At 40.5% G+C, this 5,389-nt stretch overlaps 1 long non-coding RNA gene across 1 annotated transcript in view; it reads left to right on the top strand.

The window, feature by feature from the left end:
- Nucleotides 1–2,242: 2,242 nt before the first annotated feature.
- Nucleotides 2,243–5,389, top strand: part of LOC135258294 (uncharacterized) — a 19,798-nt gene continuing 16,651 nt past the window's right edge. Inside the window, exon 1 of the long non-coding RNA XR_010330947.1 lies at nucleotides 2,243–2,515. This is a non-coding gene — a long non-coding RNA (uncharacterized LOC135258294). The remainder of the gene's footprint in view (nucleotides 2,516–5,389) is intronic.

Genomic DNA, 5,389 nt, shown 5'->3' with positions numbered 1-5,389 from the left:
GGCAGGTTTTTTTTTTTTTTTTTTAAATCCTAAGCAACACAAAAAAAGACCAGAAATGTGGATGTTTAATATTATGCAATGCTAAGGACAAAGCTACGCCAACAAAGCTAAGACTCAGCCCAGCTCTGAGTTAAGGCAGGCTTCTGCGACGTTACAGGAAAGGGTCTGAAGACCTCTGCTGTCAGCTGGAAATAATTTTCGGTGCGTTTATACTGCCAGAGTCCTTGTCAGTGTTTTCGTTTGCGTACACAGGAAGGTGCCCCATCTCTGAACTGAGTTACTAAGCTTTCACTCTGACATGTCAGAGTCTAGAATCTGGTGATCTGGCTGGCGAGATGAGCCAAAAAAAATTATAACGTCCTACAACTGGAAAAAAAGGTACTTCGTTTCCCGTCCCTGATTTCTTAAATTATGCATTTTCTCATCTATGAGCATGTGTCATATTCTTTTTCAACATATTCTGAACGTTGCTGTGGTGATTAATGCTGTGGGTTAAAAATGGGTGGTCTGCTGAATTAAAAAAAAGAAAAAAAGAGGACAGAATTTAATGCAAAAGTTGCCAAGCCCTGTTTAAGTAAATATGAAGATGAGTCACTGCCATTAGTGCTGTTTCTGTGTGTGTATATGTGTATGAGTGTGTGTGTGTAGCTGGGGATGCAAGTATTGAGCTACACAACTAATGACCAATAGCAAATGCTGATTGGTATAATCTGATATAGCCGTCGACTGTTTCCTAGCAACCCAAATTGTTATGCTGTAAATAGAAGCCGGCAGACAAACAATGGTACATTTTTTAAACAGCGGAGGCCCACGTATTAGGCCTGTCAAAAGCCCACCCCTTGGGTTTCACAGCAAAATTAAGATAAAAAGATCAGCGCTTCTTCCCCAAGAAAAGGATCTCAGGCTTGTCTGCGTATTTTATTTTATTTTTTTGATGCTTGGGTAGAATTTCATGATGATAGCACCATGTAATAACTTTGCATGTCCTTTTTTTTGTTGGTTTACTTATGCTGAAAATACACATCCAGTCTTTTGTACTGTAAATGTCTCATAGCTAATTCGCTTCAAAAGCTGCACAAAAGCAAAATGTCCGACTGACAAGGTTGTGTCAGTTAAAATGGCGGAAAAAGGGAAATTTTGAAAGGGTGGGGTGGGGTATTAAAGTAGCGCAGCTGTGACTGGTAGGTAAATGGGCACCAGTGATGTTTTTCTTCCTTTATTTTAGTTAGGCTGGCTCACATATTCGGTGACCTTTATTGACTGAGCATGTGTGGGTTTCTTACTTGTGTATCAGCCGAAAGCCTTTTGCCTTTTGTGGTCAAACGAAGCCCGAATAGATTAAACGATAAAGTAAAAACGTTTGTAGCGGAAAGCGAGGTCTGTGAATGGAGATCCATTTACTCAGTACACAGGAGCATCGTTATACGTCAAACAATCGTGCTAAAATAACAGCTTGTGACTTCTACACGAATAAAGGAAGGGCAAACGAGGATGAGCACCTGTGCGAGGATCAGCTCTTTGGCCTGAATGAGGGATATTTCCATTTTGTGCCAACAGCTTCTTTAATGGGGACTGGCCAGCTCCACTCAAAAGAAATTTACAACAGCTGTTTGCTTTCAATGTAAGGATGTAAAGTACTGAGGTTAATGCCGAATGCCCTCCCCATTCTTCAGCACACACGTGTATGCACATACCCACACACACACACACACATACACACACACACATATATATATATGTTTATATATGTATATATATATATATATATATATATATATGTTCATAAAAACGTGAGTCAAAATATAAACCAATAGATACAAACACATATTTAAATATAAGTATAAAACATATATACTATTTATGAACAAATACACAAACACACACACACACACACACACACACACACAAATGACTGGTAATACACACAAGACTCAAATTCAGTGTTTCCTACAGAAAAGTCAGTCCTGAACAGTTTTTTTTTGTGTGAATCCACCACTGCATTGCATTCACAGTGTAACTTCTTTAAAGAACGGCAAAGCTTGGCACGCATTTAATTTAGTTTTCAGACTGGAACCTACTTCTCCGGTTATTCGGAGGGGAAAAGCGAGCAGAAAACTACAAGTCTACGCCCTCCCCCCCCCCCCCCCCCCCCACCCTCCTCCCCCCTCCTCTGGTGTTATTTAAGGAAAAGGCAGCGTTTCCCCTCCTCTCAGCTCTCAGTACTGGTCTGGGTGTGGTTTTTTGAAAGACAAAGTTCTGTGAATGATGTGTACGCCTTTGACTCAGTTCCTGACTCGAGATAGAGGAGGAACAGTCTAGACGGCGAGCCGAGGCTTAAGGTCACGCTGCAGGAACGGGAGACATGGAGATTCTCCTCGTTTCTTCCTGTCCGTCAGGCTCCTGTGGGATTGTTTGACACAACGTGGCATACTTTTTTTCTGTTCATTTTCATTTTTTACTTTAATTTTTTTTTTTTTTTTTTTAAACCAGTCATGAGGTAAAAGGCTACTTATATGTGAGTAAGAACACTCTTATCATTGCCTAATTGTTTTAGATTTGATAACACAGCAACACGTGGTTAAGATAAAAGGGCATTTTTGTGAGCACTAATAGCCTGGTGACACTTTCGTGTTATTTAGACAAAAGCTATACAACCACCGAAAATGGCTGGAGTTACAGCTTTGCCCCTGGGATGATTTAAGTTGTGTTCTGGTCTCAACTCACATGTATTTAAGAGATTGCTCTCTGCGTGGTTTGAATGAAAAACAACAAACAATCCTCCACTTGGGCAAAATGTGACTTTAATTTGAATAGTTGAACAAGATCGGCATGTGTGCAAAATTATTCCTTTTAAATTTCTGATTTGTTTGAAATGTACAAATTGGCTGCAGTTGGTTGGGTGATAGCTTGTTTTGGGCTCCAGAGAGTCAGACTAATAGATACCTTAAGGCTTATTCAAAGCGCAAAGCAGTTTTAGTAACACATTTTAGGCAGTTTTGCTTTCACTTTCAAAGTCGCTTGCATTGTGTGTTCATCCATTTATTACACATGGATATTTAGCAAAATATTAAACGGAATATCTTATGATATTCTGCCAGGGAAATACCTGAATGTGATGGGGTTTTTTGGCAAATGTGTGTAGGATTGTCCTTTCAATGGCACTTTTAAAGTGAATTTTTCTTAAGGTACTCAAATACTTAAATTGTGTGTGTGTGTGTGTGTGTGTGTGCGTGCGTGTGTGTGTGTGTGTGTGTGAGAGTGTGTAGAATGATGTTGCATTCTATATTTTTCCTCTATTGGCATTAACATTTTCGATTTATATATTGGCTTTCATTACATCTAAGTTGAAAATGATAGAAATGAACACAACAGAAGTCATCATTCAATGTGAAAATCATTTTGTCGTGTGTAGCGCAAAATGTTTATGACTGATATCGGGGAAGCCTACAGGCCAATTCCATTTTAGTTTTAAAATATACATTTTTAAATATGGCAATTTTTCGCTGTATGAGGCATGTGTTTTCTGCGGTGTGTTCATTTTGTTTTAACCACTCTCTTCCCAGTCCCAGTGTTATTTTGGATTAATGATTGTTGACCTTGAGCGATTTCTCTCAGTGTAGACCTATTAACGTCCTTGACCACTTTCCATTCATCAAGTTTCAATGTAAACACTCTGGCAATAATAACAAAATAACTCCCTGTGGGATCCAAGTCCTGTTAATTGCAACTTAAAAATGTTTGGCCTTTATGTATTTTCGAGAAATGTTTTTTTTCCCTGAATATCTCTGAAAGACAATGAAATGAGTCACCTTAGTGGGTAGTGCACTCTAGCTTACAGTTTTGACCTTAAGAGGAGCTAATTTCAAAAATAATATCCTGCCATACCCAGCAAATGGTTTTGGTGTGAAATATTGCATTGCTGCCTTTTTTGTCCATATTAGGAGTGTACATTCTGCGTCACTGGTTTTCGTTTTTGGTTAATTTAATTCACACGAACGGGCGAGTGGGCGAACAGAGGAAGTAGACTCCCATTTTGGATTGGCATCACTGGATATTTACGGCCTGCCATTTTCAGTCTCAGAAGCTGGAGGATTATTTGTCTTAATCTAAACATCAGACCACATCTAGGCGAAGGGCGTGCACGTGGTTGGGATTTGATCAAATGTGCTTACACTTGAGTGAAAATCCCAAAAATAAATGTCTTAACTTTTCTCCTCTTCGAAATGAGAGCAACAAGCAACAATGGGAGATGGGGGGGCGGGGGGGTGTGGGGGAGTGGGCAATTGAAATCATGAACATTCAGAAATCATGGTTCCATTGTTCTTTAAAAAAAAAAAAAAACAGTAATAAACTGAGGCCACGTGTCTGCCCGGTCTCCTCTCTCTGGAGACCCATCGGATACTGGCCAGGGGGAGAGGAAGTAAGCAGTCTTTTCCACCTGACATCACAGAAATGATTATGACAACACCAGGGCCCTCCGTGTAAGGGTGGCCAACTGGCTTCCACCTCGAAGCTCTGGAATGCTTCACACGGTGTACTAAATCTCTTTGAAATGCTCCAGGTATTTTTCTAAGGGGGGGGGGGGGGGGGGAATAAAAGGGAGCACACACACCTAACCTTGTCAGGTAGAGTGCGGGCTGGGTCTCCACCACAGAGCGTACAGCCTTGTGCAAACTTGTGTGTGCATGCTGCGATGTCCAATGTAAATCAAAAACCTCCTCTGCTGAAGCCTAAATGTGTTTCAGGCCAACACAAACGCACCGAGGGCCGCGTGATGCGTAAGGCGCGTTCGACGGTTTTCAAAGACCTGTTAACGTTCGTGAGTTGGCCCGTTTTGTCACATTTCTTAAGAAGAAAAAAAAAACCAAAAAACAAATAAAACAGCCTTGCATATCTGAAGGGTTAAACCACTGTGAAAATAAAAATCTAAAATATTACGTCTTTGAAAAAAATTGCCATTAAAACGGTTAGCTGTGTCTGACTGACGCAACAAAGGCCCAAGCCGACCGACGGCTCATTGGCACACAGTCTGCGAAAACGTTTCCTCCGGAATTCTGCACAGAGACTTGTAAATACCGGCCGGGACACAAACAAGTGACTTTTTTTTTTAGAGTCGCCCCTGCCGTCCCGTCCCATAGGCTTGAAGCACTTTGAGTTCATTTCTAAAATGCCAAATGTTAAATTAGGGCCTCCCTGTCTCAGCTGGGCGGAAAAGTGCTTTCTCTTTATACTTTTTTAAAATTGCCCTTGGTGAGCAAGGTACCAAGGATGACCAAGAGGAGGTCAATGTAACCAAAGGAACAGCTTTGCAAACTTTTTTTAAAGTCGTAAATGAATTATTAATTCAAATATACATTGTGTTAGCCATGAATAAGTAATGCAAGTTGAA

Source organism: Anguilla rostrata, chromosome 6, assembly GCF_018555375.3.
Source record: "Anguilla rostrata isolate EN2019 chromosome 6, ASM1855537v3, whole genome shotgun sequence".
In the NCBI taxonomy this organism is placed as follows: domain Eukaryota; kingdom Metazoa; phylum Chordata; class Actinopteri; order Anguilliformes; family Anguillidae; genus Anguilla; species Anguilla rostrata.
The sequence above is the reverse complement of the archived record's forward strand: the minus strand, read 5'-3'. Positions and strand labels throughout refer to the sequence as shown.